Below are 14,046 nucleotides of genomic sequence, written 5' to 3' on the forward strand. Positions count from 1 at the left end.
CAACTATGAGCGTTTTGGCCTCACCTGTTAGGCCTTGGTCGGCAATTATGAACGAGTGGTCGGCAACTATCAGCACTCTTTCTTTAAATCTGAGCATTCTGACGACCTGTGTGAGGAATCTGACGGCAATTGTGAGTTCTTGACAGCAACCATGAACCATTTAACTTACACAATCAGCAGTATGTTAGATATTATGAATGTAATGTCGGCAACTATGAGCATCGTGGAAGCGAGTGTGAGCATTTTGAAAGTACGTCTGAACATTCTGAAGGCAACTGTGAGTATTTCGAAGATGAGCACGAAATATTATGTAGACAACTATGAGCCCTTTTTCCGCAATTATGAACGAAAAGTCGGCAACTATGAGCGTTTTGACGGCACGTGTGAGGCCTTGGTCGGCAATTATGAAGGAATGGTCGGCAACTATGAGCACTTTTTCTTTAAATCTGAGCCTTCTTACGGCTTGTGTGAAGAATCTGACTTCAACTGTGAGCCTTTGGGCAGAAACTATGAACCATTTAACTTACATTATCAGTAATAAGTTAGATATTATGAACGAAAAGGCGGCAACTATGAGAATTTTGACGGCACCTGTGAAGCCTTGGTCGGCAATTATGAACGAATGGTCGGCAACTATGTGCACTTTTTCTTTAAAATGAGCATTCTGACGGCTTGTGTGAGGAATCTGACGGCAATTGTGAGTCTTTTGACAGCAAACAAGAACCATTTAACTTACACAATCAGCAGTATGTTAGATATTATGAATGAAATGTCGGCAACTATGAGCATCATGGAAGCGAGTGTTCGCATTTTGAAAGTACGTGTGAACATTCTGAAGGCAACTGTGAGTATTTTCAAGATGAGCACGAACCATTAGGTAGGCAACTATGAGCCCTTTTCCGAAATTATGAACGAAAACTCGGCAGCTAAGAGCGTTTTGACGGCAACTGTGAGCGTTACGTCGGGAATTATGAACGAATAGTCGGAAACTATGAGCATCATGAAAGCGAGTGTCAGCACTTTGAAAACTCGCTTGAACATTGTGACGCTAAGCTAGTATTTTGAAGATAAACATTAAAAATTATGTTTTCAATTGTGAGCCCTATATTCGCATTTATGAACGAAAAGTCGGATACTATGAGCGTTTTGACGGCAACTGTGAGCCCTACGTCGGCAATTATGAACGAATAGTCGGCAACTATGAGCATCATGAAAGCGAATGTGAGCACTTTGAAAGCATGCTAGAACATTTGACGCAAAAAACGAGTATTTTGAAGATAAACATTAAAAATTATGTTTTCAATTGTGAGCCCTATATTCGCAATTATGAACGAAAAGTCGGCAACTATGAGTGTGTCGATGGCAACTGTGAGCCCTACGTCGGCAATTATGAACGAATAGTCGGCAACTATGAGCATCATGAAAGCAAGTGTGAGCACTTTGAAAGCACGCGTGAACATTGTGACGCCAACTGCGAGTATTTTGAAGATTAAAATTAAAAATTATATTTTCAATTGTGAGACCTATATTCTCAATTATGAACGAAAGGTCGGCAACTATGAGCGTTTTGACGGCAACTGTGAGCATTGGGTCGGCAATTACGAACAAAAAAGTCGGCATTTAACTTGTGTCGGCTTGTGTGAGGAATCTGACGGCAATTGTGAGTCTTTTGACAGCAAACAAGAACCATTTAACTTACACAATCAGCAGTATGTTAGATATTATGAATGAAAAGTCGAAACTATAAGCATCATGGAAGCGAGTGTGAGCATTTTGAAAGTACGTGTGAACATTCTGAAGGCAACTGCGAGTATTTTGGAGATTAGCACGAAGCATTATGTAGGCAACTATCAGCCTTTTGTGCGCAAATATGAACGTAAAGTCGGCAACTTAGAGCGTTTTGGCCTCACTTGTGAGGCCTTGGTCGGCAATTATGAACGAAAAGTCGGCAAGTATCAGCGTTTTGCCCGCACGTGTGAGGCATTTGTTGGAATTATGAACGAATGGTCGGCCACTATGAGCACTTTTTCTTTAATTCTGAGCATTCTTACGGCTTGTGTGAGGAATCTGACGGCAACTGTGAGCCTTTTGACAGCAACTATGAACCATTTAACTTACATTATCAGTAGTAAGTTAGATATTATGAATGAAAAGTCGGCAACTATGAGAAACGTGACAGCAAGTGTGAGCATTTTGAAAGTACGTCTGAACATCCTGAAGGCAACTGTGAGTATTTTGAAGATGAGCAGGAAGCATTATTTAGGCAACTATGATCCTTTTGTCCGCAATTATGAACGTAAAGTCGGCAACAATGAGAGTTTTGACCTCACCTGTGAGGCCTTGGTCGGCAATTATGAACGAATGGTGGGCAACTATGAGTACTCTTTCTTTAAATCTGAGCATTCTGACGGCTTGTGAGAGGAATCTGACGGCAACTGTGAGTCTTTTGACAGCAACCATGAACCAATTAACTTTGAATATCAGCAGTAAGTTAGATATTATGAATGAAAAGACGGTAACTATGAGAAACGTGAAAGCAAGTGTGAGCATTTTGAAAGTACGTCTGAACATCCTGAAGGCAACTGTGAGTATTTTGAAGATGAGCTTGAACCATTATGTAGGCAACTATGAGCCCTTTGTCCGCAATTATGAACGAAAAGTCGGCAAATATGAGCGTTTTGACGCCACCTGTGAGACCTGGGTCGGCATTTATGAACCAAAAGTCGGCAACTATGAGCGTTGTGACGCCTACTGTGAGGCCTTGGTCGGCAATTATGAACGAATGGTCGGCAACTATGAGCACTTTTTCTTTAAATCTGAGCATTCTGACGGCTTGTGTGAGGAATCTGACGGCAACTGTGTCTTTTGACAGCAACATGAACCATTTAACTTTCACTATCAGCAGTATGTTAGATATTATGAATGAAAGGTCGGCAACTATGAGCATCGTGAAAGCAAGTGTGAGCATTTTGAAAGTACGTCTGAACATCCTGAAGGCAACTGTGAGTATTTTGAAGATGAGCAGGAAGCATTATTTAGGCAACTATGATCCTTTTGTCCGCAATTATGAACGTAAAGTCGGCAACTATGAGAGTTTTGACCTCACCTGTGAGGCCTTGGTCGGCAATTATGAACGAATGGTCGGCAACTATGAGCACTTTTTCTTTAAATCTGAGCATTCTGACGGCTTGTGTGAGAAATCTGACGGCAAATGTGAGTCTTTTCACAGCAACCATGAACCATTTAACTTACACTGTCAGCAGTATGTTAGATATTAAGAATGAAAAGTCGGCAACTATGAGCATCATGAAAGCAAGTGTGAGCACTTTGAAAGTACCCGTGAACATTGTGACGCCAACAGCGAGTATTTTCAAGTAAACATGAAAAATGCTGTTTTCAACTATGAGCCCTATGTCCGCAATTATGAACGAAAACTCGGCAACTATGAGCGTTTTCACGGCAACTGTGAGCCCTTGGTCGGCAATTATGAACAAAAAGTCGACAACTATGAGCATCATGAAAGCGAGTGTGAGCACTTTGAAAGCACGTGTGAACAATCTGAAGGCAACTGTGAGAATTTTAAAGATGAGCACGAACCATTATATAGGCAACTATGAGCCCTTTGACCGCAATTATGAACGAAAAGTCGGCAATAATTAGCGTTTTGACGGCACCGGTGAGGCCTTCGTCGGCAAGTATGACGGAAAAGTCGCCAACTATGAGTGTTTTGACGGCTAATGTGAGGAATTAGTCGGCAATTATGAACGAATGGTCGGCCATTATGAGCACTTTTTCTTTAAATCTGAGCATTCTGACGGCTTGTGTGAGGAATCTGACGGCAACTGTGAGCCTTTTGACAGCAACTATGAACCATTTAACTTACATTATCAGTAGTAAGTTAGATATTATGAATGAAAAGTCGGCAACTATGAGAAACGTGGGAGCGAGTGTGAGCATTTTTAAATTACGTCTTAATATTTTGAAGGCCACTGTGAGTATTTTGAATATGAGCACGAACCATTATGTAGACAACTATGAGCCCTATGTCCGCAAATATGAACGAAAAGTCGGCAACTATCAGCGTTTTGGCGGCACGTGTGAGGCATTTGTTGGAATTATGAACGAATGGTCGGCCACTATGAGCACTTTTTCTTTAATTCTGAGCATTCTTACGGCTTGTGTGAGGAATCTGACGGCAACTGTGAGCCTTTTGACAGCAACTATGAACCATTTAACTTACATTATCAGTAGTAAGTTAGATATTATGAATGAAAAGTCGGCAACTATGAGAAACGTGAAAGCAAGTTTGAGCATTTTGAAAGTACGTCTGAACATTCTGAAGGCAACTGTGAGTATTTTGAAGATGAGCACGAACAATTATGTATTCTACTTAGAGAACTTTGTTCGGAATTATGAAGGAAAAGTCGGCAACTGTGAGCGTTTTGACGGCACCTGTGAGGCCTTGGTCGGTAATTATGAACGAAAAGTCAGCCACTTTGAGCGTTTTGACGGCCACTGTGAGGTCTTGGTCGGCAATTACGAACCAATGGTCGGCAACTATGACCACCGTGGAAGTACTTGTGAGCATTTATAAAGTACGTGTGAACATTCTGAAGGCAACTGTGAGTATTTTCAAGATGAGCAAGAACCATTATGTAGGCCACTATGAGCCCTTTGTCCGCAATTATGAACGAAAAGTCAGCAATTATTAGCGTTTTGATGGCAACTGTGAGCCCTACGTCGGCAATTATGAACGAATAGTCGGCAACTATGGGCATCATGAAAGGGAGTTTGAGCACTTTGAAAGCACGCTTGAACATTGTGACGCCAACAGCGAGTATTTTGAAGATAAATATTAAAAATTATTTTTTCAATTGTGAGCCCTATATTCACAATTATGAACGAAAAGTCGGCAACTATGAGCGTTTTGACGGCACCTTTGAGGCCTTAATTGGCAATTATGAACCAAAAGTCGGCAAGTATGAGCGTTTTTACGTCTACTGTGAGGCCTTGGTTGGCAATTATGAGCGAATGGTCGGCAACTATGAGCACATTTTCTTTAAATCTGAGCATTCTGACGGCTTGTATGATGAATCTGACGGCAGCTGTGAGTCTTTTGACAGCAACCATGAACCATTTAACTTACACTATCAGCAGTATGTTAGATATTATGAATGAAAAGTCGGCAACTATGAGAATCGTGAAAGTGAGTGTGAGCATTTTGAAAGTACGTCTGAACATTCTGAAGACAACGTAGAGTATTTTGAGGATGAGCACGAACCATTATGTAGGCAACTATGAGCCCTTTGTCCGCAATTAGGAACGAAAAGTCGGGAACTATGAGCGTTTTGACGGCAACTGTGAGGCCTTCGCCGGCAATTATGAACGAATGGTCGGCTACTATGAGCATCGTGGAAGCGAGTGTGAGCATTTTCAAAGTACGTGTGAACATTCTGAAGACAACGTAGAGTATTTTGAGGATGAGCACGAACTATTATGTAGGCAACTATGAGCCCTTTGTCCGCAATTAGGAACGAAAAGTCGGCAACTATGAGCATTTTACGGTATCTGTGAGGCCTTGGTCGGCAATTATGAACGAGTGATCGGCAAATATGAGCACTTTTTCTTTAAATCTGAGCATTCTGACGGCTTGTGTTAGGAATGTGACGGCAACTGTGAGCCTTTGACTGCAACCATGAACCATTTAACTTACACTATCAGCAGAATGTATATTATTATGAGTGAAAAGTCAGCAACTATGAGCATCGTGGAAGCGAGTGTGAGCATTTTGAAAGTACGTGTGAACATTCTGAAGGCAACTGTGAGTATTTTGATGATGAGCACCAACCATTATGTAGGCAACTTTGAGCCCTTTGTCCGTAATTATGAACGAAAAGTCGGCAATTATGAGCGTTTAGACGGCATCGGTGAGGCCTTGCTCGGCAATTATGAACGAAAAGTCGGCAACTATGAGCGTTTTGACGGCAACTGTGAGCCCTAGGGCGGAAATATGAACGAATAGTTAGCAACTATGAGCACTTTATTGGTAAATCTGAGCATTCTGACGACTTGTGAGAGGAATCTGACGGCAACTGTGAGCCTTTTGACAGCAAACATGAACCATTTATTTTACAATGTCAGCAGTAAGTTAGATATTATGAATGAAAAGTCGGCAACTATGAGCACCTTTTAAGCGAGTGTGAGCATTTTGAAAGTACGTGTGAACATTCTGAAGGCAACTGAGTATTTTGAAGATGACCACGAACCATTATGTAGGCAACTATGAGAACTTTGTCCGCAATTATAAACGAAAAGTCGGATTATAAGCGTTTAGACGGCACCGGTGAGGCTTTGGTCGGCAATTATGAACGAAAAGTCGGCAACTATGAGCGTTTTGACGGCTACTGTGAGGAATTGGTCGTCAATTATGAACGAATTGTCGGCAACTATGAGCACTTTCTCTTTATATCTGAGAATTCTGACGCCTTGTGTGAGGAATCTCACGGCAACTGTGAGTCTTTTGACAGCAGCCATGAACCATTTAACTTACACTATCAGCAGTATGTTAGATATTATGAATGAAAAGTCGGCAACTATGAGCATCGTGGAAGCGAGTGTGAGCATTTCGAATGTACGTGTGAACATTCTGAAGGCAACTCTGAGTATTTTGAAGATGAGTACGAAATATTATGTAGACAACTATGACCCCTTGTCCGCAATTATGAATGAAAAGTCGCCAACTATGAGCGTTTTGACGGCACGTGTGAGGCCTTGGTCGGCAATTTTGAACGAATGGTCGGCCACTATGAGCACTTTTTCTTTAAATCTAAGCCTTCTTACGGCTTGTGTGAGGAATCTGACTTCAACTGTGAGCCTTTTGACAGCAACTATGAACCATTTAACTTACATTATCAGTAGTAAGTTAGATATTATGAACTAAAAGGCGGCAATTATGAGAATTTTGACGTCACCTGTGAAGCCTTGGTCGGCAATTATGAACGAATGGTCTGCAACTATGTGCACTTTTTCTTTAAAATGAGCATTCTGACGGCTTGTGTGAGGAATCTGACGGCAACTGTGAGTCTTTTGATAGCAACCAAGAACCATTTAACTTACACAATCAGCAGTATGTTAGATATTATGAATGAAATGTCGGCAACTATGAGCATCATGGAAGCGAGTGTTCGCATTTTGAAAGTACGTGTGAACATTTGAAGGCGACTGTGAGTATTTTGGAGATTAGCACGAAGCATTATATAGGCAACTATGAGCGTTTTGGCCTCACCTGTTAGCCCTTGGTCGGCACTTATGAACGAATAGTCGGAAACTATGAGCACCATGAAAGCGAGTGTGAGCACTTTGAAAGCACGCTTGAACGTTGTGACGCCAAAGCGAGTATTTTGAAGATAAACATTAAAAATTATGTTTTCAATTGTGAGCCCTATATTCGCAATTATGAACGAAAAGTCTGATACTATGAGCGTTTTGACGGCAACTGTGAGCCATACGTCGGCAATTATGAACGAATAGTCGGCAATTATGAGCATCATGAAAGCGAATGTGAGCACTTTGAAAGCACGCTTAAACATTGTGACGCAAAAAACGAGTATTTTGAAGATAAACATTAAAAATTATGTTTTCAATTGTGAGCCCTATATTCGCAATTATGAACGAAAGGTCGGCAACTATGAGTGTGTTGATGGCAACTGTGAGCCCTACGTCGGCAATTATGAACGAATAGTCGGCAACTATGAGCATCATGAAAGCAAGTGTGAGCACTTTGAAAGCACGCTTGAACATTGTGACGCCAACTGCGAGTATTTTGAAGATAAAAATGAAAAATTATATTTTCAATTGTGAGCCCTATATTCGCAATTATGAACGAAAGATCGGCAACTATGAGCGTTTTGACGGCAACTGTGAGCATTGGGTCGGCAATTATGAACCAAAAAGTCGGCATTTAACTTACACTATCAGCAGTATGTTAGATATTATGAATGAAAAGTCGGCAACTATGAGCACCTTGGAAGCGAGTGTGAGCATTTTGAAAGTACGTGTGAACATTCTGAAGGCAACTGAGTATTTTGAAGATGACTACGAACCATTATGTAGGCAACTATGAGCCCTTTGTCCGCCATTATGAACGAAAAGTCGGAAATTATAAGCGTTTAGACGGCACCGGTGAGGCCTTGGTCGGCAATTATGAACGAATAGTCGGCAACTATGAGCACTCTTTCTTTAAATCTGAGCATTCTGACGACTTGTGAGAGGAATCTGACGGCAACTGTGAGCCTTTTGACAGCAAACATGAACCATTTAACTTACAATATCAGCAGTAAGTTAGATATTATGAATGAAAAGTCGGCAACTATGAGCACCTTGGAAGCGAGTGTGAGCATTTTGAAAGTACGTCTGAACATTCTGAAGGCAACTGAGTATTTTGAAGATGACTACGAACCATTATGTAGGCAACGATGAGCCCTTTGTCCGCCATTATGAACGAAAAGTCGGAAATTATAAGCGTTTAGACGGCACCGGTGAGGCCTTGGTAGGCAATTATGAACGAAAAGTCGGCAACTATGAGTACTTTTTCTTTAAATCTGAGCCTTCTTACGGCTTGTGTGAGGAATGTTACTTGAACTGTGAGCCTTTTGACAGCAACTATGAACCATTTATCTTACATTATCAGTAGTAAGTTAGATATTATGAATGAAAAGACGGCAACTCTGAGCAACGTGGAAGTAAGTGTGAGCATTTTGAAGTACGTCTGAACATTCTGAAGGCAACTGTGAGTATTTTGAAGATGAGCACGAAATATTATGTAGACAACTATGAGCCCTTTGTCCGCAATTATGAACGAAAAGTCGGCAACTATGAGCGTTTTGACGGCACGTGTGAGGCCTTGGTCGGCAATTATGAACGAATGGTCGGCCACTAAGAGCACTTTTTCTTTAAATCTGAGCCTTCTTACGGCTTGTGTGAGGAATGTGACTTCAACTGTGAGCCTTTTGACAGCAACTATGAACCATTTATCTTACATTATCAGTAGTAAGTTAGATATTATGAATGAAAAGTCGGCAACTCTGAGAAACGTGGAAGTAAGTGTGAGCATTTTGAAGTACGTCTGAACATTCTGAACGCAACTGTGAGTATTTTGAAGATGAGCACGAACCATTAGTTAGGCAACTATGAGCCCTTTTCCGCAAAAATGAACGAAAACTCGGCAGCTATGAGCGTTTTGACGGCAACTGTGAGCCTTACGAACGCAATTATGAACGAATAGTCGGAAACTATGAGCATCATGAAAGCGAGTGTGAGCACTTTGAAAGCACGCTTGAACATTGCGACGCCAAAGCGAGTATTTTGAAGATAAAATTTAAAAATTATGTTTTCAATTGTGAGCCCTATATTCGCAATTATGAACGAAAAGTCGGAAACTATGAGCGTTTTGACGGCAACTGTGAGCATTGGGTCTGCAATTATGAACAAAAAAAACAGCATTTAACTTACACTATGTTAGATATTATGAATGAAAAGTCGGCAACTATGAGCAACATGGAAGCGAGTGTGAGCATTTTGAAAGTACGTGTGAACATTCTGAAGGCAACTGTGAGTATTTTGGAGATTAGCACGAAGCATTATGTAGGCAACTATGAGCCTTTTGTCCGCAATAATGAACGTAAAGTCGGCAACTATGAGCGTTTTGGCCTCACCTGTGAGGAATTGTTCGGGAATTATGAACGAATTATCGGCAACTATGAGCACCTTTCTTTATATCTGAGAATTCTGACGCCTTGTGTGAGGAATCTGACGGCAACTGTGAGTCTTTTGACAGCAACCATGAACCATTTAACTTAGAATATCAGCAATAAGTTAGATATGATGAATGAAAAGTCGGCAACTATGAGCATCGTGGAAGCGAGTGTGAGCATTTTGAAAGTACGTCTGAACATTATGAAGGCAACTGTGAGTATTTTGAAGATGAGCTTGAACCATTATGTAGGCAACTATGAGCACTTTGTTCGGAATTATGAAGGAAAATTCAGCAACTATGAGCGTTTTGACGGCAACTGTGAGGCCTTGGTCGGCAATTATGAACGAATGGTCAACAACTATGAGCACTTTTTCTTTAAATCTGAGCAATCTGGCGGCTTGTGTGAGGAATTTGAGGGCAACTGTGAGTCTTTTGACAGCAACCATGAACCATTTAACTTACATTATCAGCAGTAAGTTAGATATTATGAATGAGAAGTCGGCAACTATGAACATCGTGAAAGCGAGTGTGAGCATTTTGAAATTACGTGTGAACATTCTGAAGGCAACTGTGAGTATTTTGAAGATGAGCATGAACCATTATGTAGGCAACTATGAGCCTTTTTTCCGCAATTATAAATGAAAAGTCGGAGACTATGAGCGTTTTGAGGGCACCTGTGAGGCCTTGGTCGGCAATTATTAACGAATGGTCGGCAACTATGAGCACTTTTTCTTTAAATCTGAGCATTCTGGCGGCTTGAGTGAGGAATCTGAAGGCAACTGTCAGCCTTTTGATAGGAAGTATGAACCATTTAACTTACACTATCAGTAGTAAGTCAGATAATATGAATGAAAAGTAGGCAACTATGAGCGTTTTGACGGCTACTGTGAGGACTTGGTCGGCAATTATGTTCGAATGGTCGGCAACTATGAGCACTTTTTCTTTAAATCTGAGCATTCTGACGGCTTGTGTGAGGAATCTGACGGCAACTGTGAGTCTTTTGACAGCAACCATGAACCATTTAACTTACACTTTCAGCAGTATGTTAGATATTATGAATGAAAATTCGGCAACTATGAGCATCGTGCAAGCGAGTGTGAGCATTTTGAAAGTACGTGTGAACATTCTGAAGGCAACTGTGAGCATTTTGAAGATGAGCACGAATCATTATGTAGGCAACTATGAGCCCTTTGTCCGCAATTATGAACGGAAAGTCGGCAAATATGAGCGTTTTGACGGCACCTGTGAGGCGTTGGTCGGCAATTATGAACGAATGGTCGGCAACTATGAGCACTTTTTCTTTAAGTCTGAGCATTCTGACGGTTTGTGTGAGGAATCTGACGGCAACTTTGAGCCTTTTGACAGCAACCATGGACCATTTAACTTACACTGTGCGTAATAAGTTAGATATTATGAATGAAAAGTCGGCAACTATGAGCACCGTGGAAGCGAGTGTGAGCATTTTGAAAGTACGTTTGAACATTCTGAAGGCAACTGTGAGTATTTTGAAGATGAGAACGAACCATTATGTAGGCAAATATGAGCCTTTTGTCCGCAATTATGAACGAAAAGTCGGCAAATATGAGCGTTCTGACGGCAGCTGTGAGGCCTTGGTCGGCAATTATGAACGAAAAGTCAGCAGCTATCAGCGTTTTGACGGCAACTGTGAGCCCTTTGTTCGGAATTATGAAGGAAAAGTCGGCCACTACTAGCGTTTTGACGGCACCTGTGAGGCCTTGGTCGGCAATTATGAACGAATGATCGGAAACTATGAGCACTATTTCTTTACATCTGAGCATTCTGACTGGTTGTGTGAGGAATCTGACGGGAACTGTGAGCCTTTTGACAGCAACATTAACCATTTAACCACTATCAGCAGTATATTAGATATTATGAATGAAAAATCGGCAATATGAGCACCGTGGAATGCAGTGTGAGCAGTTTGGAAGTACGTCAGTAGGGTGGGGTCACTTGAACGTGTTTTTTTTCCTACTGCGCATGCGCAAACCCTTGACGCTGATTGGCTGGCGCAGGTCACGTGACCCCGCCACACCCTTTGACGCTTATTGGCTGGCCACGCGCCCGGCCACGCCCCTTCACGCTGATTGGTCGGTGCAGGCCACGCCCCCGGCCACGCCCCTGGACGCTGATTGGCGGGCGTCGGCCACGTCCTTTTACGACCTCCTATCTACTGCGCTGACAGGCTGGCAGCGGACCCCCGCCCCGTTCACGCCGATTGGCTGGCAGCGGACGCCCACCGATTGGCTGGCGTCGGACCTCGCCCCCTTGACGCTGATTGGCCGGTCACGCGCACGGTCTTTTAGGAGTACCGCGCTGATCGGCCGGCGCCGGATCCCCGTCCACGCACATGTCACATAAGATTCGTTCCCTTTTATGAGCACTTTACGAACACATAGCAGAGCAGATATCACCTTCTTCATCCACCTATTTAACATAGCACATATTACATAAGACTCGTTCCCTTTTATGCGCACTCTTTTAAACTGCAAAGACTCGTTCCCTTTTATGAGCACTTTACAACCACATAGCGGAGAATGGAGACCAATTTTTGACCTACTGCGCATTTGCGCAAAACTGTTCCGATTCCGCCGGAGCAGAACTGCCGTTCTATTTATCAATGGTACCAGAACACACACACATACACACAGCAGACCGCAGATTGTTCCAGTTTAGGAGCAGACTACGGCTATGCGCAGAAGCATAAAATAAGACATAACACCCCCGTTCTCTTTTACGAGCACTTTATAGCAACATAATAGAGCAGAGAATAAAAAGTAACAACACACAGACACACACACACACACAGCAGACCGCAGACTGTTCCAGTTCAGGAGCAGATTACGGCTATGCGCAGAAACATAAAATAAGACATAACACCCCCGTTCTCTTTTACGAGCACTTTATAGCAACATAATAGAGCAGAGAATAAAAAAATAACAACACACACACACACACACACACTTGATTGCTTATGCGCAGTAAAATTAAATTTCCAATTAATTACACATTGCACGCATGCGCAGAAAAATTACACTAGACTACAGACTGTTCCAGTTGCAGTGCTGGTTCCGGTTCAATAGAGCAGACTACGTGCAACGAGCAGGCCATAAAAGACTATGACCTATTTTCAATCCCACTAAATAACATAGTATACTTGGTTGCGTAAGCCAAATCCGATTTAGTACAAGTAGGACGCATGCGCAGAAACATTTAAATTTCCGATTTTTATGAAACTCGGCATATGGGGGTTTCCGACCCTGCTGATTACGAATACCACACTTACTTTTACCTGGGTCTTATAGTTTATGTTGTGCTGAGTTTCTCAAGGCCTGCTTAAAGCTTAAAATGTATCTTTCAGCCGCGTTACTTGCACAATGGTAGGGTGAATTACATATATCCTTTATGCCTAAGCTATACAAGAAGTCTTTGAATACAGATGATCTAAATACACAAGAATTATCGTGAGCTGTACTTGCCACGAACCCTCTTCGACACATTAATTTGTAAAGTTTATTAACAATAATCTGACTATTCAATTTAATTAACGGTTCCAAAAATACGTATTTAGAAAAAGCATCTACTATTATCAAACAGTATCTACCAGATCTTGAACGTGTAACAGGTCCTATTACATCCACATATATCCTAGAATTAACTCCTCGTATTAATTCTGATACCAATTGACCTATTTTCTTTCTATTATTACTTTTAGCTAGTTGGCATTCCCTACAAGATCTCACGTATTCCTTAATCTCAGGTATAACACCCTCCCAGGTGAACCTAGAACACACCTTTCCTATACATTTATTAATCCCACAATGAGCTCCTGGCAAGGCTGGTTTATGATAGTATTCTATAATAGATTTTGTCAAAGCCTTAGGTAAATAAATTTTATAAGGATTGTGAACAGACCGAGTTTTCTTACACAAAATTCCATTAACCATTTTATATTCTGGTACATCTTCCTTTTTCTTAATCCTATCTATAATACTTTTCATTTCATGATCAGCATTTTGAAATTCTTCTATAGATTGTCTAGCAAAAGGCATACTCCAAATATTGACAAATAGCTTATTAATTATTTCTTCATTTAAAGTAGGATCCTCTATGAACTCTTCAAAATCATGTTTATTGTGCAATCTAGATAAAAATTCACTCGGAATATTCAAAACGCTAGGTGTATGTTTCACTGTAAAACTAAATTGAAACAAACGATACAATAAACTACCATATGGCTTTAATCTTTTCAAATTACGCAACGCATAACTTAA

The sequence above is a fragment of the Thermobia domestica genome, chromosome 6 (assembly GCF_964235325.1).
Source record: "Thermobia domestica chromosome 6, izTheDome1.hap1.1, whole genome shotgun sequence".
NCBI classification, from domain to species: domain Eukaryota; kingdom Metazoa; phylum Arthropoda; class Insecta; order Zygentoma; family Lepismatidae; genus Thermobia; species Thermobia domestica.